This window comes from Narcine bancroftii, chromosome 3, assembly GCF_036971445.1.
Source record: "Narcine bancroftii isolate sNarBan1 chromosome 3, sNarBan1.hap1, whole genome shotgun sequence".
NCBI classification, from domain to species: domain Eukaryota; kingdom Metazoa; phylum Chordata; class Chondrichthyes; order Torpediniformes; family Narcinidae; genus Narcine; species Narcine bancroftii.
The window spans coordinates 174,316,184-174,344,020 of NC_091471.1; the positions used below are offsets into that span (position 1 = coordinate 174,316,184).

The 27,837-nt window shown below is 41.1% G+C and overlaps 1 protein-coding gene across 5 annotated transcripts in view; it reads left to right on the forward strand.

The window, feature by feature from the left end:
* The window catches only part of adamtsl7 (ADAMTS-like 7), a 573,773-nt gene that overhangs the window by 374,928 nt on the left and 171,008 nt on the right, over window positions 1-27,837 (forward strand). The gene's annotated exons all lie outside the window — the stretch shown is intronic.

Genomic DNA, 27,837 nt, shown 5'->3' on the forward strand with positions numbered 1-27,837 from the left:
TGTGCTTTCTCAGCAGGACTGGCCCCGGTGCCATTAGCCAAGCTGGGAGGATGGTCCCAGACATGAATTTCCTCTGGAAAGTGAACATTAGCTCATGAGGAGTTGCTTTGTTCGCAGTGCAGAGAAGCAACATTATGGAATGAAGCACTGTGGGCAAGACTTCTTGCCAGAGTGAGTCTGGAAGGTCTTTGGACCAGAGAGCCAATTTCATGCCTTTCCATACCTTTGTGTTTTCCTTTTCAATTTGTCCATTCCCCCAGGGTTTGTAGCTGGTCATCCTGCTTGAGGCAATACCTTGTATGAGCAGATACTGGAGTAACTCTTTGCTCATAAATGATGAGCCCCGGTCGCTATGGATATAGCTGGGATACCCAAACAAGGAGAAAATAGAATGCAAGGCCCTGATGACTGTGGTGGTGGTCACGTCTGTGCAGGGGACAGCAAACAGAAGACATGAATACTCGTCGATGACATTGAGAAAGCACATGTTTCCATTGGTGGAAAGGAGGGGACCCTTGAAATCGACACTGAGTCGTTCAAAGGGGCAGGATGCCTTTATCACGTGTGCTTTGTCAAGGCGGTAAAAGTGTGGTTTGCACTTAGCTCAGACCTGGCAGGACCTGATCATTTCACTGATATCTTCAATGGTGTAGGGAAAGTTGCATGCCTTGAGAAATGAGCCATGTGAGTGATGCCTGGGTGTCAAAACTCATGGTGTAGTGACTGCAACTGGCCGGTGTATGCAGAGGCACAGCTTCCTCTTGACAGGGTATCTGGAAGCTCATTGAGAGTACCTGGCCTGTATGCTATGTCATAATTATAGGTGGAGAGTTCAATCCTCTACCTTGCAATCTTGTCAATCTTTATTTTACCCCTTTTTGCATTATTAAACATGAATGCCACTGATCACTGGTTAGTGAGCAGTATAAATTTTCTGCTGGCCAGGTAATGCCTCCAGTGCTTGATGGCTTTTACAATGGCTTGGCCCTCTTTCTCCACTAATGGGTTCTGAAGCTTGTGGCCTTGTAGGGTGTTGGAGGAAAAAGGCAACCAGCCTGCCTACCTAGTTAAGGGTAGTGGCCAGAGCTACATCAGAGGCATTGCTTTCCACCTGGAACAGCGCATTCTCGTCCATTGCATGCATGGTGGCTTTTGCGATGTAGCTCCGAACGTAGTCGAAATGTGCCTGGCCTTCAACCAATAATGGGAAGGAGGTAAACTTTAAGAGGGGGTGGACTTTATCCGCATAGCGAGGGACCTACTATGCATAGTAAGAAAAGAAGCTTAGGCATCTCCTTAAAGCCTTCATGGTCTTTGGGATCGGGAGGTCTAACAGGGGGTGTTTTTGATCGGGGTCAGGACTAATGATGCCATCCTCCACCACATAGCCCAGAATTGCCAGACGTTTAGTCCGGAACGTGCACTTACTGGAGTTGTACGTGAGAGTCATGGATTTGGCTGTGTGGAGAAACTTCTGGAAGTTGGCATTGTGGTCTTCCAGAGAGGGTCCAAAAATCATTACATTGTCGAGATAAGGGAAGGTGGCCTTTAACCCGTATCCGTTGACCATTTTGTCCATTTGTCTCTGGAAGACCGAGGCCCAATTAGTGATACCAAAAGGGACCCTCCAGAACTGATACAACCGTCCGTCTGCCTCAAATGCTGGGTGGAGTTGGTCCTCGGAACGGATCGGTAACTGATCATACACAGCTTTCAGGTCGATGGTCAAATAGACCTGATACTGTGCAATTTCATTTACCGTGGCCAAAATACAAGGGAGGGGGCATGTGTCCAGGAGTATGAAATAATTAATTGTTTGGCTATAGTCAATCACTAACTTGGTCTTTTCTCCTCCTTTCACGACTACCACCTGGGCTTTCCATGGGCTATTGCTAGGTTCAATTGTATTTTCTTTAAGCAGCTCCTGCATCTCAGCTCTAATAAATTCCCAATTCCCCGCTCTGTACCGCCTGTTCTTTGTGGCTATTGGCATGCAATCGGGAGTCAGGTTCGGAAACAGTGTGGGGGGTGGGGGGGAAAGAAATCAATATTTAGGGTGGAGAGACCACATGTGTTTTTTGGGACCCTCCGTTCTGCACCGTGATTGGAGGAAGTGGGCCAGAGTACTCCATGGTCACACTTTTAAGGTGACACAGGATGTCCAGGCCCAGCAACACTGAAGCACACAAATCCTTTAGCACATACAATCAGAACCTACAAAATTCCCCCGTTAGATGTTCTATACAATACCCCTGGATAGTCACAGAGAGCAAGTGCAATGCTAGGTAAATATAATAGTCTGTTGGATACATTTTTAAGTTGTACTGCAGAGCAGTCGCAGAGTTTATAAAGCTTTCAGTGGAGCCAGTCAATCAGTCAAGTGTCCGTTTATTCTCACCTCCATCGTCAAGTTATTCAATTGATCAGGTATTGCCTAATCCAGGATGACCAATTCTAGTACCTCAGAAACCACATTGCTCCCCATGTCGATGTCAAGTCTCTCCTCTTGGCCCCCGGGTAGACAAGATGGCATCGACCACAAGGCACGGCAAGATGGCCGCCGTTGCTTCCTGCAATGCTTTACTTTCAGTGGCGGGTCTTTCCACGAAGCGCAACAAGATGCCGATAGCAAGCAGCACAGAGAGGTTGGGGCCGGCACTTCGGGACTAGGACATGGATCGAATGCCGATTCGGGGGTCACACATGCAGCCGCCCTCTATGGGTTTGCCTTGTTCCTGCAGACTTTCATGCAGTGCCCTTGCTTACTGCATTCTGAGCACACAGAGTCCTTCGCAGGGCGTCGGGTGCAGTGATACTGTGCCTGTCCACAGAAGTAGCATATGGCCGCAGCAGTCGGTGCTGGGGCTTTAGGGGATGCCAGTGCCCCATTGACCTGGTCTTCTGAAAAAGCACTGCTTTCGCCTGTGAGGTTGTCAGCTCCTATTTGGGCCTGTTCGAGCACTTTCGCCAGCTCCAGGGTGCTGGCCAAGTCTTTCTTCCCCAATTCTAGCAGTCGCTGCCTCACCTACCTCAACCTCACTCGTGCCACAAAGGTGTCCTAGATTTGTTCTTCCTCTCTCACCCGGTCTGTGACTGCTTCGTTTTGGCATTTTCTAGTCAAGGCCCATGGTTCAAGGACATAATCATCCAGCGACTCACCTGGGTATCGTCAGCACATCGTTCTGAGGCCTCATGTAGTGGGCCTTCAAGCCTTCTATGGCAGACTTATATGTTGCACAGTCCCTGACGACAGCGAATCCCTTGGGGCGGACTGGAGAGAGAAGAGCAAACCTCCTGAGACTATTGGAGTTGAAGACATCTGCGTGGCTGTCAGGTAAGACTGGAAGCACTCCAATCAGTAGGCGAATTCCTCCGGGGCCTCTGGGGACAGAGGGTCATCCTGGAGCATGCCTGCCTTCAACAGAGCTTCCATCCTGCTTCAAAAGTTAAGCTGTTAAAATTGTAACGCGACTGATTGCACTCAGAAACTTGAGTGGAGCACAAGCGTGCTTTTAATAGCTTACAATCAATGGCTGGTATAGACAATAGTCCTCAGGTGAATATGAGGTAAGGTGGGAAAACCATGGTTTATATTGGGGCAGATGAGGGTAAAGCCAAGGCAGGAGCCAGCCATCTGTACAATACAGTCAGTGAATTCCACTTCACTGCACACAGAAATTACAATTTTATAATATTTTCAGTAATGCAGACTGCCCCATAATTATTTTGGTAAAATCAGTATTTTTAAAATTTTATATTTTTTTCATTCTAGACAGACTGTACAGCACAGTAATAGATCCTTTTGGCCCATGTATCTGTGACACCCATCTACACCCAATTGTCCTACAACCTCGATATGTTTTGAACAGTGGGAGGAAACCCACATAGACACAAGGAGAATGTACAAGTCCCTTACAGACAGTGCAGGATTTGAACCAAAAACCCTTTTGTTGGTGCTGTAACAGCCTTGTACTAACTGTACCAACCTATTCTATTTCTTTTATTAGTGCCACATTTTTTTCCCAATCATTTAAAATATTTTTCCCATTCCCAGACCAGACTATAAACACATCCTATAAACACATCCTATAAACAAAGGGAATTAGTATGTTTTGAAAGCTATATACAGCTTTCTGCCACTAAATACTGTATATATTCTTCATGGGTAACATTTTCAGATTTCAGATTTATTGTCAGAGTAAATATATGACATCCTGTACAACCCTAAGATTCTTTTTTCCTGCGGGCAAGACAGAATTACCACTTATTGGTAGTGCAAAAAAAACTGTACACAGCATATACATGTAAACAAATGTAAACTGATAAAGAAATTTAAACAAACTGACTGTGCAAAATACAGAGGGTTTTTTTTAAATCAGTAAAGTAGCATTTACAGTTTAGCAGAGAGTTTTCTCTGTAAAAAAAATTAAGTAGGCCTCCAGGGGCATTTTTGTAGTTTTCATAATGTAAAATCCAAAAAGAAAATCCCCTAGTTATATTATAAGAATGTTAAATTATTTCCATTTCTTTTGGTTGCCTTATTGACAGTGGTGTGGATTACATAATCGACAATGGTATGGGATCCATTGCAAGCACAAATATGAATTACTTTATTTAAACAGCATTGATTGGTGATAATTAATTTTGGCAGTAATGTTAGTTCAATTGCCAATAATAGCAAAGATTGATCTGTTAGTAGTACTGTTAGTTTCATTATTGACTGAATTTGGTTATATAACTGATGATGGTTGATAGATGTACTGCTTGCAAAAGTGTTGGTCGCATTATTATTGGTGTGTTGTTGACATTGCAAACAATACTATTCACTGTGGTTATTACTTACAGTGCCTTTGTAATCTTTGGGACAAAAACATTTTTGTTCCTTTATTTCCCCCTGAGATCTACGGTTGTAAATTTGTAATCAAATAATTCACATGCGATTAAAGCGCACATTCCAGATTTTATTCAAGGGTATTTGTGAACATTTTGGTTTGACTATGAAGAATTTACAGCATACATATTCCCCTCATTTCAGGGCCCCAAAATATATGGGACACAGCAATGATATGTATATTAAAGTAGCCATGTTTGGTACTTTGTTGCATATCCCTTGCATGCAATGAGTGCTTGAAGTCTGTAATTCACAGACATCACCAGGTGCTGAGTATCTTCTTTGAAGATGCTCTGCCAGGCCTCTACTGCAGTATTCTTCAGTTCCTGCTTGTTTAGGGTGGGGGGGGGGGGGGGCGTGCCCCTTAAGTTTTGTGTTCAGCATATGGAAGACATGCTCAATTGAATTTAAATCGGGTGACTGACTTGGCCATTCAGGAATTTTCCAGTTTTTAGTTTTGAAAAACTGCTTTGTTGCTTTAACAGTGTGTTTGGGATCATTGTCTTGCTGTAGGATGAAGCGCTGTCCAATGAGCTTGGAGGCATTTGCTCGAACTTGAGCAGATGTTTCTGTACACCTCAGAATTCATTTTGCTACTGCCATAACAGTTACGTCATCAATAAAGGTAAGTGCGCCAGTACCTGTGGCACCCATACATGTCCAAGTCATAACCCCCCCTCCACCAGGTTTCACAGATGAGGTGGTATGCTTTGGATCTTGAGCAGTTCATTTATGCATTCACACTTTGCTCTTGCCATCACTCTGATGTAGGTTAATCTTGGTCTCATCTGTTCTCAAGACCTTTTTCAGAATACTGCAGGCTCTTTCAAATACTTCTTGGCAATCTCATCTGGCCATCGTGTTTCTGTGGCTAACTAGTGGTTTGCATCTTGTAGTGTAGCCCCTGTATTTCTGTTCATGAATGCTTCTGTAGACAGTAGTCATTGACATATCCACACCTGCCTTCTGAAGAGTGTTTCTAATCTGTCGGACAGGCATTTGACGATTTTTCTTCATGATGATGAGAATTCTTCTGTTATCAGCAGTGGAGGTCTTCCTTGGCCGACCAGTCTCTTTGCGATTACTGTGCTCACTCCTTCTTAATCATGTTCTAAACAGTTGATTTGTAAGATTTCAGCAATGTCTCCTTCTGTTTTATTCTTTTTTTAATATTTTATTTTAAAATGTTTAGACAATACATGTAGTCAAATACAAAATTAAAAAAATACAAATACATAGATAGACAAATTTATGCTACACGATGGTTGTAACCCAAAAGTGTGTGAGAAGAGAAAAAGAAAGAAGAAAGAAAGAGAGAGGAAAAATAAGAAAGATTGCTGGAAAGTGCTGTTCAGTCCATGGATTTCAGTTCATGGTTTAACTAGTCTTTGGAGAAGGCTAACGTGGACTCGAGGTCTGGAAGAAACTCAACTAAGGATTTACACCTGAGATCTGTAAATATGGTCTCCATACTTGCAGAAATATGTCATACTTATTTCTTAGGTTGTAAGTAATTTTCTCAAGGGGAACACAGTTCTGCATTCCAGCAGGACTCACCTCAATGGGAGTCAGACTTTCAAGTAGCTGCAATACACTTTCTGGCCACTGTCAATGCAATTTTAACAAATTCAACTTGATATTTGGATCATTTCAATTTTGGTATATGCCCATTATATTTCCCAGTAAAAACAATTCTGGTTTTATGGAAATGGAATTCCAATAATCTGTTCTAAGAAAAAAATCCTAAATCCATTTCTGTTTTATTATTGTTTTTCAATCTCATAATGGCTTCTTTCATTTTGTTTGGCACAAGGTAAGTGACCTGTTTCAATCAATAAGGTTTATATATTGAAATACACAAATGTGCTGGAGAAACTCAGCAGGTTATGCAGTATCTATAGGAAATGAAGGAATCTAACTAATGTTTTGGTTTATAAATTCTCCAGAAAAGCTTTATTTCTACCCAATCAATGGGTAAAATAATTCCACCAAACACATACATTTACCCACAAATAAATTGCAGATCAGTTTTTACTTCCCTTGTGTCTTCTAAAGGCATTCCCATACATTTTTGCTTAGTCCCTTGTCTATTTTAATAAAATGATTTCAATACTCTGAGAAATATGTTGACAGCTATTTCTGCAGCATAAAACCAATGCATAAAGGGCCCCTTTCCCACTCTGGTATTGTTAAAAGAAGAGGGGGTGGGGTGGGGAGGGTGAGGGTTAACCTACTGGGTCAATTTTCTTTCAGACATCCCAATTCAAAGAAGAAAATAATAACTCTTGCAGTTTTTTAAATTAAAATATAGAGTTTCTAACCACTGCCTCTTGGTCAGACCATTCAAGGGAAGAAAAAAAACACACTGTGCACCAGTATCTCACCTCTGCATTTAGAAATATAGAACCTTAATTTGGATGGGTTGCAGTTGAATCCCAGGGGGACCAGAATCTTGGCAGGGACATTTGCTAAGGTGACTTTAATGGTTGGGGGAGGAAACTAAGCAAAGGAGAACAGCAAAGAGAAGGTTAGATTGCAAACAGAGAAAGGTTGTAGACAAAACTTAAGGCAGGTGATAGAGAAGGAAGATGCTCTGTACGAAGATGGAGGAAAGATGATAGAAAAAAAAATAATAGAGTTGTTTCTAAAGAGAGGGGCATTCAGAGAATAAGTAGTGAGAAATTTCTGAAATGCATATACTTTAATGCTAGGAACATAGTAAGGAAAGTGGATGAGCTGAGGGTATGGATAGATACTTGGCAGTATGATGTGATCAGCAGCTAAATATTTCTGGATTTTGTTGCTTTAGGTGTGATAGAATTGGAGGGGCAAGAGGGGGTGGTGTAACATTGCTTGTCAGGGAAGATGTTGCAGTGGTGCTTAGGCGGGATAGATTAGAAGGCTCGTCTAGGGAGGCTGTATGTGTCGAATTGAGGAATGTGAAAGGGGTAGTCACGCTTATAGGGGTGCATTATAGACCACCTAATGGGGAGCAATTTTGTAGGAAGATGGCAGATATTTGTAATAAGGACCAAGTTGTGATAGTGGGAGATTTTAATTTTCCAAATATAGATTGGGAAACCCATTCTGAGAAAGGGCTGGATGGTTTGGAGTTTTTTAAATATGTGCAGGGTAGTTTTTTTAGAGCAATATGTAGAGGTACCAACTAGAGAAGGGGAAATGTTGGATCTAGTGTTGGGGAATGAGATAGGTCAAGTGATGGAGGTATGTGTTGGGGAGCACTTCGGACCAGTGATCATAGTGCCATTAGCTTCAGTGTAATTATGGAAGGGGATAGGTCAGCGCCTAGGGTTGAGGTTTTTCAGTGGGGAAAAGCTAGATTTGAGGAGATGAGAAAGGATTTATGAGGAGTAGATTGGGACAGGATGTAGTAGAGAAATGGAGGTCTTTGAAAGGGGACATCTTGAGGGTACAAAATCTTTATGTTCCTGTTAGGTTAAAAGGCAGGGTCAAAAGTTTGAGAGAGCCATGGTTTTCAAGGGATATTGGAAACTTGCTTTAAAAAGAGGGAGACCTACAATAAATATAAAAAACAAGGAATAAAGGAAATGAGTGGAGAATACAATGAATGTAAAAACAATCTTAAGAAAGAAATAAGAAAAGCTAAAAGAAGGTATAAAGTGGCTTTAGCAAGCAGAGTGAAAATAAATCCAAAAAGTTTCTATATGTTATTAGCAAAAGGAGAGTGAGGGATAAAATTGGTCCCTTAGAGAATCAGAATGGACAACTGTGTGTGGGGCCAAATGAGATGGGGGAGATTTTGAACAAGTTTTTTTCTTGGTATTCACCAAAGAGAAGGATATTGAATTTTATGGGGTAAAGGAAGCAAAGAGGGTAATTATGTAAAATGTAGTTAATGTACAGCCGACAAGGTTGTCATCCTGGGCGACTTCAACGCTCGTGTCGGCAAAGACTCAGAAACCTGGCCAGGAATCCTGGGCAAGCATGGCGTCGGCAAGTGCAACGACAATGGGCGCCTCCTGTTGGAGCTCTGCGCAGAACAGCGGCTTGTCATTACAAACACCCTTTTTCAGCAGAGGGACAGCCTTAAGACCACCTGGATGCATCCCCGATCCAAACACTGGCACCTCCTGGACTACATCCTGGTGCAAGAAAGTGACAAACGAGATGTGCTCCACACCAGGGTCATGCCTAGCGCGGAATGCCACACTGACCACCAGCTGGTTCGCTGCAAGCTCAACCTTCACTTCAAACCAAAGCCCAGGAACAATAAAGCCCCCAGAAAGAGGTTCAATGTTGGAAACCTGCAGTCAGACGAAGCGAGAGGAAACTTCCAGGCAAACCTCAAAGCAAAGCTCGACGATGCAACCCGCCTCACGGACCCGTCCCCTGAAACCCTCTGGGATCAGTTGAAGACTACCATACTGCAATCCACTGAAGAGGTACTGGGCTTCTCCTCCAGGAAAAACAAGGACTGGTTTGACGAAAACAGCCAGGAAATCCAGGAGCTGCTGGAAAGAAGCGAGCTGCCCACCAGGCTCACCTTACAAAGCCGTCCTGTCCAGAGAAGAAACAAGCCTTCCATCGCGCATGCAGCCATCTTCAGCGCAAACTCCGGGAGATCCAAAATGAGTGGTGGACTAGCCTCGCCAAACGAACCCAGCTCAGCGCGGACATTGGCGACTTCAGGGGTTTCTACGAGGCTCTAAAGGCTGTGTACGGCCCCTCACCCCAAGTCCAAAGCCCGCTGCGCAGCTCAGATGGCAAAGTCCTCCTCAGCGACAAGATCTCCATCCTCAACCGATGGTCAGAACACTTCCAATCTCTTTTCAGTGCCAACCGCTCAGTCCAGGATTCCGCCCTGCTCCAGCTCCCTCAACAGCCCCTAAGGCTAGAGCTGGATGAGGTTCCCACCCTGGATGAGACATATAAGGCAATCGAACAACTGAAAAGTGGCAAAGCAGCAGGTATGGATGGAATCCCCCCAGAAGTCTGGAAGGCTGGCGGCAAAACTCTGCATGCCAAACTGCATGAGTTTTTCAAGCTTTGTTGGGACCAAGGTAAACTGCCTCAGGATCTTCGTGATGCCACCATCATCACCCTGTACAAAAACAAAGGCGAGAAATCAGACTGCTCAAACTACAGGGGAATCACGTTGCTCTCCATTGCAGGCAAAATATTCGCTAGGATTCTACTAAATAGAATAATACCTAATGTCGCCGAGAATATTCTCCCAGAATCACAGTGCGGCTTTCGCGCAAACAGAGGAACTACTGACATGGTCTTTGCCCTCAGACAGCTCCAAGAAAAATGCAGAGAACAAAACAAAGGACTCTACATCACCTTTGTTGACCTCACCAAAGCCTTCGACACCGTGTGCAGGAAAGGGCTTTGGCAAATACTAGAGCGCATCGGATGTCCCCCAAAGTTCCTCAACATGATTATCCAACTGCACGAAAACCAACAAGGTCGAGTCAGATACAGCAATGAGCTCTCTGAACCCTTCTCCATTAACAATGGCGTGAAGCAAGGCTGTGTTCTGGCACCAACCCTCTTTTCAATCTTCTTCAGCATGATGCTGAACCAAGCCATGAAAGACCCCAACAATGAAGACGCTGTTTACATCCGGTACCGCACGGATGGCAGTCTCTTCAATCTGAGGCGCCTGCAAGCTCACACCAAGACACAAGAGAAACTTGTCCGTGAACTACTCTTTGCAGACGATGCCGCTTTAGTTGCCCATTCAGAGCCAGCTCTTCAGCGTTTGACGTCCTGCTTTGCGGAAACTGCCAAAATGTTTGGCCTGGAAGTCAGCCTGAAGAAAACTGAGGTCCTCCATCAGCCAGCTCCCCACCATGATTACCAGCCCCCCCACATCTCCATCGGGCACACAAAACTCAAAATGGTCAACCAGTTTACCTATCTCGGCTGCACCATTTCATCAGATGCAAGGATCGACAATGAGATAGACAACAGACTCGCCAAGGCAAATAGCGCCTTTGGAAGACTACACAAAAGAGTCTGGAAAAACAACCAACTGAAAAACCTCACAAAGATAAGCGTATACAGAGCCGTTGTCATACCCACACTCCTGTTCGGCTCCGAATCATGGGTCCTCTACCGGCACCACCTACGGCTCCTAGAACGCTTCCACCAGCGTTGTCTCCGCTCCATCCTCAACATCCATTGGAGCGCTTACACCCCTAACGTCGAAGTACTCGAGATGGCAGAGGTCGACAGCATCGAGTCCACGCTGCTGAAGATCCAGCTGCGCTGGATGGGTCACATCTCCAGAATGGAGGACCATCGCCTTCCCAAGATCGTGTTATATGGTGAGCTCTCCACTGGCCACCGTGACAGAGGTGCACCAAAGAAAAGGTACAAGGACTGCCTAAAGAAATCTCTTGGTGCCTGCCACATTGACCACCGCCAGTGGGCTGATAACGCCTCAAACCGTGCATCTTGGCGCCTCACAGTTTGGCGGGCAGCAACCTCCTTTGAAGAAGACCGCAGAGCCCACCTCACTGACAAAAGGCAAAGGAGGAAAAACCCAACACCCAACCCCAACCAACCAATTTTCCCCTGCAACCGCTGCAATCGTGTCTGCCTGTCCCGCATCGGACTTGTCAGCCACAAACGAGCCTGCAGCTGACGTGGACTTTTTACCCCCTCCATAAATCTTCGTCCGCGAAGCCAAGCCAAAGAAAAAAAGAAAGAGTTAATAAGAAAGAGGAAGTACTGGAGCTTTTGAAGCATATAAAGGTGAATAAGTTTCTAGGTCCCAATGGGATTATCCCCAGGACTTTGAGAAAAGTTAGTGAGGAAATAGCAGAGGCTCTGACAGTCATTTTTCAAATGTCATTAGAGATGGTTATAGTGCCGGAGGATTGGCGTATTGCACATGTGGTTCCTTTGTTTAAAAAGGGTTCGAGGAGCAAGTCTAGCAATTATCACCCTGTAAGTTTGACATCTGTGGTAGGTAAATCTTAGAGATAGTATATGTAAGTATCAGGAGAGACAGGGTCTGATCAGGAATACTCAACACGGGTTTGTGCTTGAAAGATCATGTTTGACCAATTGTTGAATTTTTTGAAGAGGTGACTAGGAATATTGATGAGGGGAAAGCAGTGGATGTTGTCTATATGGACTTCAGTAAGGCCTTTGATAAGGTTCCATATGGAAGGTTAGTTAGGAAGGTTTAAGCGTTATGCAATAACTTTGAGATAGTCAAATGGGTTCAACAGTAGCTGGAAGGGAGATGCCAGAGAGTCATAGTGGATAACTGTTTGTCAGGCTGGAGGCCGGTAACAAGTGGTATGCCTCAGGGTTCTGTATTGGGTCATTTGCTATTTGTCATTTACATTAATGATCTGGATGATGGGGTGGTAAATTGGATTAGTAAATATGCGGATGATACTAAAAAAGGTGGAATTGTGGTTAATGAAGATTTTCAAAGATTGCAGAAGAATTTGGACTGCCAGAAGAGTGGGCTGAAAGATGGCAGATGGAGTTTAATGCTGAGAAGTATGAAGTGCTCCATTTTGGAAGGAATAAACAAAACAGAACATGCATAGTAAATGGGAGGGCATTGAAGAATGCAATGGAGCAGGAAGATCTTGGAATAATGGTTCATTGTTCCCTGAAGGTAGAATCTCATGTAGATAGCGTGTTGAAGAATTTAGCTTTTAGTATGCTGCCCTTTATAAATCAAAGCATAGAATATAGGAGCTGGGAGGTCATGTTGAAACTGTTCAAGGCATTGGTGAGGCCAGATTTGGAATACTGTGTGCAGTTCTGGTCACCAAATTGTAGGAAGGATATCAACAAGGTAGAGAGAGTGCAGAGAAGATTTAGAAAAATGTTCCCTGGATTTCAGAATTTAGATTGCAAAAAGAAAGATTGAACAAATTGGGTCTTTATTCCTTGGAGCATAGAAGGTTGAGAGTGGATTTGATAGAGGTATTTAAGATTATGAGAGGGGGGGATAGATAGAGTTGATGTGGATAGGTGTTTTCCCTTGAGGATAGGAGAAATTGAAATAAGAGGTCATGAGTTAATTGTTTAGGGGGAAAAGGTTAGAAGTAACATAAGAGGAGGCTTCTTCACCCAGAGAGTGGTGGCTGAGTGGAATGACCTTCCGGAAGAAGTAATTGCAGCAGGGTCAATTCTGTCATTTAAGAGGACATTGGATGAGTACATGGATGTGAGGGGGTTGGAGGGATATGGGCAAGGAGCAGGTAGATGGGACTAGAGGAGAGTACTTGGTTTGGTGCAGACTAGAAGGGCCAAGATGGCCTGTTTCTGTGCTGTAATTGTTATATGGTTATATTTATTTGAGAAGGTGATCTTCTTTTAATCACACCCCAGAATTTGAAACTCGTGCTCTATTCTGAAATCACTGTGACTTATTGCAAAATAACCTAAACTGATGACAAGAGCCTAAATTTTCCATTTGCTGTGAACCATTTATTGCTTGCTGATCGTGGTATTTACACTTCTCCATGGGCTTTCACGGTGGAAATTATGATTGTCATGAATTAAAAATGTGATAATACCCTCCATGAAAATCTGAGATCTGTGTCAACTGAGTCAGCAAACAGTGGAATTAAATTGTCCAGCATAATTTTTATAATATGCTTCACAATTGAGCAGATGCAACTTCACCCATAACACATTTTGGCACTTCCAGACCTACAATATGACATTGTTTCTTTGTGGCATGCCCATACACAAAGGTCACTAACAGGGCAGTAAAGATATCAATTGAATTCATGCTGCATATTGCTTATGAATCATGTTTGATGTCACAGCTGCAACATAGAAGCAAACACACACACTGATGAAGTACTTGTTCCTAGTGTACAAAAACAGGCCTTAACAGGAGAATAAAGTTCTGCTCCATTATACCTTGTTGGACTGCAACATACTGAAATTTATCTAGTGTGCACTGTTATGCATAGCAGTATGAAAGTGGGAATGTGCTGGAGATCAAATGTAAGAGCATTTACCATCTGGTTCTGCCTCAGATTCACTATTTCATCGGGGATATTCCATAAGGTTCTGAGCTGAAGTGCTCGAGATACTTCATCTGAGCATCTCAGCTTTAAGCTCGAGAGCAACTTAATCTGAGCTTCATCAAGAAGCCAATCAGAAAAGTCCGCATATGAATCTTCCCCAATGTAGCAGATGTTTCCTCATGTTCCAAATTCATGCTGCCTTACTTTGGTGAAGTTTGAGCTGTTCCTAACTAATGGATCTTTGAATTGTCAGACGTGGGCAAGGTAGAATGGTAGGTGAAAAAAATTGCATAAGAATACCAAGCCATTTCAGTGATGGCCTGGATTGAACTTTATTCTGAATCCACCCAATGAATGGATGTTTATTTGTGACAATGCCTGGTTTAAATTGTTCCATTTTGCACAGTTGGCATACTCTGCTCTGACGAAGACAGAATGGCGTAGTCAAGAAATTGATCAGCTGCCAAAAGGTTCGAGGGGGTTCTCCCAAGCATGCATTGTAACTTCTGTGGAAGATCAGTGGGAACCCTAGAGAAAGCATATAAAATTTCACATGTCATTTCTCTGGCTTGACATTAGAGCAGATAATCACAAATTACTTGCAGAGTCCAGCTCCAAGTTTATCAGTGCTTAAGAATTTAGTTCTTAACCTCTTTTTAGAATTTTTCTAATTTCAATTCCCACTTCTCATACAGACAATCTGACCACATTATATGGATGGCAGAACAATCTAAAGTGTCATGATCAAAATAATTTAACGATGCTTGGACAGTAGCCCTTTAAATATGACCAAATCATAATTCACCTGTGCCATGAGGTCCTTTTCAATATTGATCCCACAGAAGACATATGGAGAACCTAGACTTTGCAGAATAAGCAATAATTTGCTGATGTTATTTTACAAATATTTTTCAGGCCTGCCATAAAGCTGTGTTTAAGGTAATGTCTGTTTGTTCAAAGAGGTAATGTGCTTGTTTTGTTATCCACAATTTAAAATAACTTAAATACTGTTTGTATCACTGGCCTTTAGAGGGAGATAGTGAAGAGATTGTGTCATAATTACTCCAAACCTTGCTTTAATACCCAGGCAAACAAATAAATGCATATTTTCTAACTATATTGTTCAACCTGAAGAAGTCAGGAGGACATCATAATAATATCAGCTGATGTATATATTCACCTTGAACTGATTAATACTGATAGTCAAGGACTGAAGGTAGAAACACTGTTTGGACATTTCACTGTTGTCTTTCATGAACTATTTGCCCATTATTGTTATTGAGTATTCAAGAGCTGTCCATGCTCAGGGAAGGGTGAGTCATGACAGCAAGTCAGAGATTAAGCATGTGCAGTTTCATTCATTCAGCTCTCAGTAAAAATGTAGTGTTATCACGATTCCATGATCTGCCCGGGTAGGCCCAATGCAGATAATGACTACCAGAACAGAGCTGCAAGAAGGTCAGCATCTGCAATATCTTTCTGGTCCACATATAGTTGATCCTACATCCTTAAGACCTGACTACCACGTCAGTAGGAGGTGAAACTAGTTCTTATCAGAGGTGCATCTAGTAGCCAGCTCCATGCCTGGAATCAGTTGATAAACTTCCAACATCATCCCAGTCCCAGTGCTTTTCTGTGTGCTTGATGTCAGCTGCAATCTTGCTTCAGTGGTGGCCCATAGAGGAGCTCAGAGAAAATGCCACCAGCTCCTGGGTATACTCTTGGTGGATGTGGCCTGCCTATTAGCAACACATCAGAGAAAGGACAGGTGTCTGAGTTCAGAATGAAAAGGGGAAGACATGCTAAAAGTGCATTTGTCTTCTGCAGTAATGTGAAGATCTTCAGTCAATTCACTCTCAGGAGCATCTCACCTCCCATTTGAAGAGCTGCTTTTGACAGCTGTGTATAAATTGCCTGAGGTTAGAAGCTGTAAAGTCTGAGAATGGAAAAGTAGCCAGGAATGCTTTTGAATGGGCAGAGTAAGTGATGGAAGAAACAAAAATTATGACTTTTATTATGGATTGTGATAGTCCCTTTATTCTTCCCCATGTTACTTTATAAAACTGCATTGAGAAGCCAAACAACATTCAAAATAAGTACATTCAGCTGTCAGGGCAGCAATTAACTTTCTCAGATCCGTAATAAAGTAAATTCAAAACAGATTCATCAGATGTATTGGATAGTGTCAAAGATCATTCAGTTTGCTATAGAGGAAACACCCAACATTAATTAGTTGCTTCTAACTGCAATGACTTCATTAATTTTCAGAAACCCTTTTTGATATGACATATGTCTAAGAAATGAGTTTCACAAAAGCTCATTACTGTTCAAGTGTTGGTATTTAAGTACTACATAAACATACTCAGGGAAAGATGCCATTGGCCAAGATTAATCTGTTTGAAGGGTGTGCATTGTTTTAGAAGACAAAGATAATGCTGGATTATTTTAAAATGAATTTTTGATTATTCTGTACATATGCCCACAGTGTGCAAGTGCAATTATGTTTGAAAGCAAATCTTGTTAAGTACCTGGGAATGTTAATAATGAATCATAGAATTTTACAGCACAGAAGGAGGCTATTTGATTCATTACACCTCTCTGAAAGAGTCTTTTGATGAATGCCACATTTTTCAAGTTGTTTTCTGGTCAACCAGGCCCTGTGGCCTTGTGTTTCCAAACTGATAACATTTGTTTTTTGATTTTTGCTTTTCCTGTGTTATGCTGCAAGACCAATTTTTTTTTAAATTTTATTTAAAGAATGTAGGTGTCACTAAGGAGATCAGACTTTATTGCCGATCCTTGAATCCCCTATAGAGCTATTAGCCTCCTCTTCAACTGCTGCAATCCTTCCAGAGAAAGTATTCCCTCAATGGAATTTCAGATTTTGGAGTTAGAAAAAACAAATGGTAGAATGTGTGGCATGGTGCAAGTAGCAGTTAGTGCAACACTGTTACAGCGCCAGTGACTCGCAATCAAATCTGGTGCTATCAGAAAGGAGTTTATACTTTCTTCCTGTGTCTGTGTGTGTTTCCTTCAGGTTCCCTGGTTTCCTCCCACAATTCAAAATGTATGGGGGTGGGTAGGGGGGGGGGGCATAGGTTAATTGGGTGGCACAGGCTCATGGGCTGGAAGGGCCTGTTACTATGTCTAAAATTTAAATAGTTCCAAGTCACGATGTTGTGTGACTTGGTGAGAAACATGCAGTTGATGATGTTTCTATGCACCTGTGGCCCTTGATTTTCTTGATGGAGAGCTTACAGGTCTGAAAGATGCTGTTGGAGTATCTTTAGTGAGTAAATTAATTTTATAGTTAGTACACACTGCAGCCTTGCTGTGGCCACAATGGTAGCTGTGGTGGAAGGGGTGCAATTTAATTCTGAGTGGCTTTGAACTTAATAAGTGTGTTACTGGAACTGCTCATCAGTCAAGTATAATGTACTCCATTACTCTTAACAGCACCTGTATCAACTGGGAAAATGGGACAAGAAATGGCAGATGGAATTTAACTCAAAGTTTTGCATGTTGGGAAGTAAAACTTAGTTGTGAAGCAAGGCCTCAACTGGGAAAATGGGACAAGAAATGGCAAATGGAACTTAACTCAGACAAAGTTTTGGATGTTGGGAAGTAAAACTTAGTTTGTGAAGCAAGGCCCTGGGGAATATTGTAGCATAGAGAGAGAGAAAAGGTACAAGTACATAGTTCCCTGAAAGGAGAGGCACAGGTAGACAGGGTGGTGGAAAAGGTATACGTCATGCTTGCCTTCATTGGATGGAGCACGGAGTACAAACATGGGACAGTACAAAATATTGGTGAGACCGATCTTGAACTATTGGGAGCTGATCTGGATGCAATATGTGGTGGGGAACAAGTTTGAAGGTTTCAAAGAGTGACAGCTCTGGACACATGGCAGTATTAAACTGTGAACTTTATCAACAATGGTGAACAAATACGCAACAGGAGATATGCGCACCCACACACAAACTTATTTTGCTGTCAGACAACTTAACTACAAAAAAAAACCACAACTACAAATGTTAAAACAAACAATTCTTGCCACCCCTCCCCTGACAAGCAGGCACAGCACTCAACTTAAAGAAGCAATTTACAAATTAGATCAGATAACCCACAATGGTTCCCTTTGAGGTGTATGCAAAAGAGAGACCCTATCCATCTACACACCTCACAATTAGTTAGCTCTCCAGCACTGTTTGTGGTCCCCATTCTGGAGTGGTTTGGGTATTTCCCTCAGCAAGAGGATAAAGAAGAAAGGGAATGACCAGACCACACAATAGTGATTTGTACCCAGCATCTGGGGGCTGACCCAGGGACTGGTTCATGTGACTGATGTGATGAATTGTAAGGTGATTTCAGGTAACCAACCTGTGGTATTAGCTATGAGCAGGTCTGACATTCAATAATATGGAGGACCGTGATCTTCAAACCCTTTTCCTGTCCAACCAGTAAGGTGACCTCCCCCCCACCCCATGTTTCACCATACCACAGGAAAGATGTGATTAATTTAGAGAGGATGCAGAAACAATTTGCAGAAATGTTCCCAGGACTGGTGGATTTGAGTTATAATGAGAGACTTGGTAGGAGAAAGTTTTCATGGGGTCTCCATACACATGACAAAGAATAATTCATTTCAGGACGAGACTGTTTTCCTTAGAGTGAAGGTGGCTGAGATGTGATCTCACCTGAGGTGAGAAGTCTGTAAAATGGTAAGGGGCAGTGATAAAGCGGATACTCTCAGTCTTTTTTTCCAGCATAGGGAAGACAAACTATTCTTAGATGAGAGTTCATATGTTTGAGATGAGATGGGAAATATTTAAAAGGGACCTGAGAGGCAAATTTTTCTCCCAGACGATGCAAAGAGCTACCAATTGACATGGTGAAAGGTGGTACAATTATAACCTTTTAAAGACATTTGGACACGTCCAATGGTTTGGAAAGGTTCAGAGGGATATGGGCCATATCCAGGCAAATGTGATTAGCCCAGGTAAGCATCTTCATCAACATGCACAAATTGGATTGAAGGGCCTGTTTCCATGCTGTATAACCCTATGACTTCTACTACATTGTAGTTTGGAATTGAGTTGCCCTACTTCAACCAACTCAAAGACTTGTTGACTGAAACCAAAGATTTTATTAACAAAAGATTGGAGCGTAGTACATCGAGGTCGACCAGTCCAGACTGACCTGGGTCTGGTTAGGAGCAGCCCTTTATGACCTGCCAGTAGGTGTGGCTATGGCTCTCAACCAACCACTGTTACTATATGTAAATATATACAAATATATACATTGGTGATAGTATCCCATACTATCACACTTGTACAGTAGTTTTAATAAAGGTTTTAAATCATTTGGGTTGTATGTGCAGGTGGACATAACTCACGTAGGTTGGAAGTCGAGGACTACCTGCACATGTACATCAGAGTAGAATCTGAGAAGCTGTCAATGGGTCCCTCGAGATTTATTCTTTTTGTATTTGAATGAGGCAGTGTGGGAGGCTAACTGGGCTATTTCAGAGAGAGATAGGGCTTAAATGCATTACTCGGGGTCTTGAATTTTATGTAGACCAAACCATCCAGCTAAGAGTGTAGTTTACTTTCCAGAAGGAGCTTTGTGTATGAGATGAGCTTTTATAACAGTCACCTTTATTAAAAGGAAAATTAATTAGTGGAAGTGATGATGATGATATCAAGTGATCATCGACACTCCGTTGTATTTTAGTAGGGCAACTCAATTCCAAACTACAATGTAGTAGAAGTCATAGGGTCATACAGCATGGGATAAGTATTTTTATTTCAATTCACTTAATGAATCAAATTTAAAATTCATATCTGTCATGATGGGCTTTGAATTTGTTTGGACTATTTTAGATAAATGCTGTTAGAAGATAATTCTGAAATCTCAACTATTACTTTAGTTGTGCCATCCTGCAATCTGCTGTCAAAGAAGGAGAGGCAGGGACATTTTGTAGCAACCATGATCTCTCTAGTAAAGAGGACTCAGTGGTTAAGCCAGACTATTTATCCAAAAGCTTGGGTCAATGGAGTCAAATTCACCACAAATTTAAATTCATATCATTAAATAATGTGGAATTTTTTTAAAAATATCAAATCACAGGAATGATGATCATCAAAGCACCAGGTAGATGTAAAAGCTCATTTGATTTGCTAGCAAACCTATTTAGTTCACCAGGTCCAGCAGGGTAGGAAATCTGCCACACAATCTACTGGAGGAAATCAGAAGGTCAAACTGCATCAGTGAGAGAAAAGATAATTGTCCACAATGCAGGCTGGAACCACTAATGCTGTTCAACCCATGAAGTTCCTGCAACATTTAAGTATCTGGCTCCAGATGCCAACACCTGCAGTCTCCTGAGTGTCTCTCCACCCTTACCTGGTAAGGTGTCAGTTTGGCTCCAGACCCTTAGCAATGTGGTTGATTTGTATCAGCAAGTAATTTGTTAATATCTAAACTGCTATGTCGAAATATAACAAGAATACAACTTGATGTTTCCTTTTGGTATTGACCTAAATTCCAGAGTTGAGCCATTCACTAAATATGCAAAACCTTTTGCAAGAACAACTGAGTAATGGTGTATAAATAAGAACAGCTGTCCACAGATTTGTAAGCAATAGGCTGACATTACCACAAAATTTTACAAATCAGTCTTTAATGCAAACATACCAGACTTTTCTATCACAATCACTTAACCCTTTTACATAGCGATCCCATTTAACTGGCGAGTGAACAACCCGTGTTTAAAGCCAGGTCAGGTTGTTCACACTGAACCAAGAAAAGCCAGGTCAGTGTGACCTATTACATAGGAACCCAGCATCCTGGTGCAAAAGGAGGCGGGACCTGCAGCATTGCAGCAATGTCGGTGTCCTGGGATGCAAAATGCATTGGCTCTGATACTACCTACCTTGGTGGGTAAGTTCAGGGATGAAAATGACACTTCATCCCGCATTCGTTGCATTCACACAAGTAAGTGAAGCAATTAAAAGGTGGTTATTTCCTGTCTTTCAAGAGCAGTGTAAAAGGGCCTGATTTCATAATTTCCACAAAAAGACAGACACAAATAAATACAGTGGAATTATGATAGGAGAGAATAGCACATAGTATCCTCAAAATTGACTCCAACCCACATAACAGTTGATGTTATCTTGTCAAACATGGCAAGCATATCTCCTGCCTGCCATCTATTTTCTGTGTCTGGGGACCATGGAAGCAACAGATAGAATGGCCCCAAAAATGTAAAGATATTCCAATTGAGGAGGAAAGGTTAGGAAATGAAATGTTAAGAACATTGATGTTGCAGCTGGCCTGCATATAATTCAGTTGTTGGAAGTGAAATTGGCATGAAGGTAGATAGAGATCACCAGCTAATGATTCAAAATCCTATGGCAGATAAATGCATTTAAAGTTAAATAAAGTCATGTTTTCCTTCAGAGGGAAGCATTAATTGTGCATCTGTAACTATTTAAGCACAACTCTTAACTTCTCCTGAGGGTTTGGTCTCTTTCCCACTTTCGCTTACACTTGCCTATTAAAGTAAAATTAAGTGCCAAAAATCTATGCATTTTTTGTGCAAAATTGTTGTTATTTTATCTTTATCTCAAGCCTAGCCCAAGCAAGTTGGTTTAATCTTCATGCTTATTTTGGGGGGAGGGGGGTGCGGGAGTGGGTGGGATGTGTGTGGAAAGACAATGTTATTAAAGGTCCTGGTACTGGAACAGAATTTCAAATAGTTTCCAGCATATACACCTTATGTAATGATTTCTTGGAGAGGTAAATTGCTTAATTACACCCATGTATGCCCATAAAACTGCATTGACTTCTGTTAGCTACATGATCATGCATCAGATTGGAGTAATGTACAAATACACAAAAACTGCATTTACAATCTAATCTCCTCCCAACAGAATGGTGCACCTTATTATTAGATTTAATAAGCAAACAATCTGATTTTTAACTACCTCATTCAATGATACTCTCAAAATCAGAGAATTCCAATCAAATTCCAGAACAGAAATAAATTACAAAAGGCCAACCAATCTATGTGATGCTTATGTTCCATACAAGGCTCTCTCCATCTTATTTCATCTCACAATTCTAAGTAGGCCTTTCTTTTTCTTTCTCCCTCATTTGTCTGCATAATTTATCACAAGCATAGCTCCATGTTCTCGCCACTTCCAGAGTAAACTTCATTCTTCTTTATTAGCAACTTGCCATCAAAAATTAAGCTTACTATCAACATCCAGACCAGTGTATGAACATTTCTCACCAGAACTACAAAACTTTGTATCCTTATTTTTTGTATTTAGACATTCTGCAGAGTAACAGGCCCTTCCAGCCCATGGGCCCACTCAACCCAAATATACCAATTAATCCTGTATGTTTTTGAATGGTGGGAGGAATCCAGAGCACCTCAAAGAAACTCACGCAGACTTGGGGAGAACATACAAACTCCTTACTGACAATGCCAGATTTGAAACTGCGTCCCTGGCGCTACAATATTATCAATCTACCCGCTACACCAGTGGTTCTCAACCTTTTTCTTTCCACTCACATACCACTTTAAATAATCACTATGCCATCGGTGCTCTGTGATTAGAAAGGGATGCTTAAGGTGGTATGTGAGTGAAAAGAAAAGTTGAGAATCACTGCTCTAGACCAAATTGTTACTGAAATATTTTTCTTGAGAAAAATTGTCATTGGCCCATTTCCTTTGGAGTTATGAAACCGTGCAAATAATATGTCAATTAAAACAGTGGTTTTCAAACTTTTTCTTTCCACCCACATACCACCTTAAGCAATCCCTTACTAATCACAGAGCACCTATAGAATAGGGAATACTTAAAGTGATGTGTGAATGGAAAGAAAATGGTTGAGAACCACTGAGCTCACCAACTGTGATACCCTCTTATATGAAGGGTGTTAATGCCATAGAGAATGCAACATAGAATCAATTGGCTGCTGTCAGAGACAAAATTAAAACTATTCGATGGCCAGATTTTTAAGGGAATAGTTCTTTTCACAATGGTCATATAGCTTATCTCAATAGTTATCCAATCCACAGAGAATCATTTCATTCAAAAATTTTCCATGTACTCAATAATGTCATTGCTGCTCCTTCCATCAAAATATCTACAGAAATCATCATATCTTTGATTTTTTTAAAAATGTTATTAATGTAGTGGCCCAAAAAAATACCATTTCTGATTTCATGAGAGCACGTTTGACTGCACAGAATTTCAATTATCTACATCCCCTCAAAATGAAGATTTTTTAAAAAAAAATAAACTCTTTGATGATCTTCACTTTTATTAGTCATCAATTTAAAGTAATAAAAATATATTAGTCATCAATTTAAAGTAACAAAAATATATTTTCCAAAATCAATGTACTACATTGGCTGGAAATTTGAAATGAAAACTGAGAATATTGTATTAAGCAGATCAGGCTGCTTCTATTGTGAGTGAAATGGCTTGATAACTTTTTCTGAAAGCATGGTGCAGGGGGAATGAAAGGGGAAGTGGTGGCATTGCTTGTCACAGCTGTGCTCAGGCAGGACAGACCAGAGGGCTCATCTTTTGAGGCTATATGGGTGGAGCTGAAGAACGTGAAAGCTATGACTACACTCAGGGGTGTATTATGTAGGTGCAAATCTATAGAGAGATAGCAGACAGCTGCAGGAAACAGAAGGTTGTGATAGTGGGAGATTTCAACTTTCCACATATTGACTGGGACTCTCATACTGTAAAAGGGCTGGATGGCTTGGAGCTTGTTAAATGTGTTCACAAAAGTTTTCTAAATAAACTGGAGAGAGTGCAATATTGGATCTCCTATTAGGGAATAAGTCAGGACCGATGAGAGAAGTATGTGTAGGGGAATATTTTGGGTCCAGTGATCATAATGCCATTAGCTTCAAGTGAATTATAGAAAAGGAAAGGTCTGGGCCTCGAGTTGAGGTCCTCAATTTGAGAAGGGCCTATTTTGAGGAAATGAGAAAGGATCTAGAATGCGTGGATTAGGAGAAGTTGTTTTCTGGCAAGGATGTACAAGGTAAGTGGAAGACCTTCAAAGGTGAAATTTTGAGAGTATATAGAATTTGTATGTTCCTGTCAATATTAAAGACAAAATTAACAGGCAGAGGGAACCTTGGTTTTCAAGGCACAGTGGGGATCTGATTTGGAAGAAGAGAGAGGGTTATAGAAGGTATAGGCAACTCAGATCGAATGTGGTACTTGAGGTATAAAAATGCAAGAAAAAGCTCAAGAAATAAATCAGGAGGCTAAAAGAAGGCACAAGGTTGCTTTGGCCGACAATGTGAAGGAAAATCCTAAGGGTTTCTATAGGCATATTAAGAGCAAAAGGATAGTAGGGACAAAATTGCTCCCCTTGATGATCAGAGTGGTCAGCTATATATGGAGCCAGAAGAGATGGGGGAGATCTTGTGGGCTTTTTGCATCAGTATTTACTCAGGAAACTGGCACAGAGCGTGGGACGTAAGGAAAACGAGCAGTGAGGTCATGGAACAAATACAGATAAAAGAAGAGGAGGTGCTTGCTGTCTTAAAGCAAATAAGGGTGGCTAAATTATCAGGGCCTGACAAGATATTTCCTTCGTCCTTTAGGTGTAGAAATTGCAGGGCCTTTGGCAGAAATATTTAAAATGTCCTTAGCCACAGGTGTGGAGCCAGACGATTGGCGAGTAGCTCATGTTGTTCTGTTGTTTAAAAAAGGCTCCAAAAGTAACCTGGAAATTATAGTCTAGTGAGCCTGATGTCAGTAGTAGGTAAATTATTGGAAGGTGTTCTAAGAGATCAGATTTACAAGTATTTGGATTGCCAAGGATGGGTTAATAGCTTCTTGAGGCCATCGAATTTACCTTGCTCCGGAGGCTACCGTAGGAAGTCGACAACCCTTGCTGCCGTCTCCTGGTCAAATGAGCTCACCATGTAGTAGTAATGTGTGTCATCGGCATTGATCTGTTGAAGGTGGAACTGGGCCTCGGCCTGTTCGAAACACATGTGTGCCACAACACCCAGAAATTTGGCAGCTTTAATGAAACCACATGAAGAGCTGCTTGTTCCGTCATCTTTGGGTCCAACTGCCAGTTGGATCTGCTGGGGTCACCAATGTAGCACACATGCTACTGTGAAGTGTGGAAGGAAGACACACACATGAGGAGTCGAAGAATGATTTATTGTACAGGCAGCTCTGCTTATATTCTCTCCTCACTGCTGTTGTCGGGAGTGACGTCACGGCAGCGTCTATCTTCGATTGGGTGGCATTCCATTGTTTCTCGCTGTTTCCCGCTGTGTGGGTGGTCATTGGCCCCCCACGGGGTCTGCGCAGTCATCATGTTCATCTGCCATTTTGGGTACCGGGTCATGTCCCGGTTAGCGGGCTGCTACAAGACCCATTTAAAAACTTCATCAAGTTGACCGATATCACTTCTGATCGTTGATTATAAAGTATTGGTGAAGGTGCTAGCTAATAGATTGGACCAATATTTGCCAAAATTAATACATACAGATCAGGACTTGTTAAAGGAAGATACTCTTCAAATAGTCTGGGTAGACTATTTAACATAATACATATGGCAAATTCAAAGTTGAATCCAAATATAACCATCTCCCTAGATGCAGAAAAAGCATTTGACCCTTTAGAATGGTCTTTTCTATTTAAAACACTGGAAAAATTTGGCTAAGGCAGAAAATTTATAAATTGGATAAAAACTCTTTATCATAAACCACAAGCCAAAATTATAACTAATAATCAGATATCTGGGGTTTTTCCCTTGAGTAGATCGAGTAGACAGGAGTGTCCTCTAACCCCAGCGCTTTTTATCTGAGCAATTGAACCGCTGGCGGAGATTATAAGAAGAGATCTGCATATTAAGGGGTTCAAATTTGGACAGGAGGAACATAAAATTAGTTTATTTGCTGATAATGTGCTATTAGACATCTGACCTGGCTGAACCATTGATAAAATTACAATCAACATTAGAAAAATATGGAAGAGATTATGCCATTGACAAATTTTGATTATGAAAGTTATCAAAAAGGTAGTAGATTTAAATGGAAGACAGATGAAATTAAATATTTAGTAATAATGACAGATAATAATTTACAGAACTTATATAAATTTAAGTATACTCCATTTTTAGAAAAAAATAGAGAAATTTACAGAAATAGAAAGATTTACCGATTACTTCAGTGGGAAGGGATTCTGGTGACACTGTGGTTAAGTGAAAAAGCATTTGTGTGTTTTTTCACTTTAGTGGGAAGAGTAAATTATATTAAAATGAAGGTGATGCCGAGATTACAGTATCTTTATCCCAATTGATGCCTATTGCACGACCTAAAAATGTATTTAAATAATTATATAAGGCCACGCCTAATGAATAATAAAGTGCCGAGAATTTCATTGGAAAAGCTAACATGGGATTATAAACTGGGAAGACTTAGGCTTCTGGATTTTAAGAAGTTTTATCAGCACAAGCTAGATTTTTAGCATGCTTCTTTGAAGAAGATAGGTCCCCCCTCCCTTGGATCTGAATGGGATTGTATTCAATAAAAAAATGGTCAGCGAAGGACTTAATGTTAGGTAAATAACAAAGAAGATGAATAACCCTATATTAATACATGTGATTTGAATATAGCAAGAAATAAATGAATGTATTGAAAAAAAGCAGGGATATCACTAAGAACACCATTATGTAAAAATGAATCTGGGCAACAAAATATTAAATTTCTGGTATGACAAAGGAATAAGATATATTGTCGATTGTTATATCGAGGGATTACTTTTGTCTTTTGAACAATTAAGAAATAATTACGGAGTAGCTAATAGGACTTACTTTTGTTTTCTCCAGCTATCATTCCTAAGATGGGGAAAAATTTGGCTCCACCTGAAATTAGTGAAATGGAACGAAAAATTTGGCTGGGGAATGCACCTAAATTTATAATTAAGGTGTACTATGCCTCCAGAATGAAAGTGCAAGACCAGGTTTACACAGATCAAAAGAGAGATGGGAGTCAGATCGAAGTGTTGAAATAATGGAAAGATGTTGGTCTGATTGGTGTTTAGACAGCATGATATCAGTAATAAATGCAAGATACAGATTAGTTCAATATAATTTTCTACATCAATTATATCTCACACCACAGAAGTTCCATAGATCAAAAACTGAAATATCAGATGTGTTTTAGATGTGCAACAGAATTAGGAATGTTTTTACATGCTACTACATGGTCATGTGTGAAGGTGAGACCTTTCTGGCAGGATATTACCGAAATAGTAACAAGGTTAACAGGGGTGGCCTTTACCAACAACCCAGAGCTTTATATTTTGGTAACTTTAATGAAATAAGTAACAAACTATCTAAATTTCAAATTTCATTTGTTAAAATGGCCTTAGCAGTGGCTAAGAAATGTATTGCAATTACTTGGAAATCCGACTCTCCTCTACATGTAGCATGATGAACTTCATACTTATGGAAAAAAATTACATATAACTTGAAGAACAAATATTTATTAAGATATGGCAGCCATATTTGGATCATATAGGGGCCCAATTATAATTATAAGTACAATAATAAAAGGACAATAGCAGAAGCAGCAATAGTATAAATACAAGTGACTTCCACAAATAAAATTTTTTATAGTTGTGTGTGGATCTGTATTACTAAAAGGGGGATGGGGTAGGTGTGGGGATAGGAGTTGTTTTGTTTGTTTTTTGTAAGAAAAAGTAAATATACATCATACTTTGATATTAGAGAGTTTAGTATGTATATTTATGTAAAAAAATAAAATTTTCAAAAAAAAAGAATCTTATGTCAGAGGGAAAGAAACTGTCCTTGTGCCACTGGGTGTTCATCTTCAGGCATATGAACCTTTTTAACCAATGGTAGCAGAGTGAAGTGGAC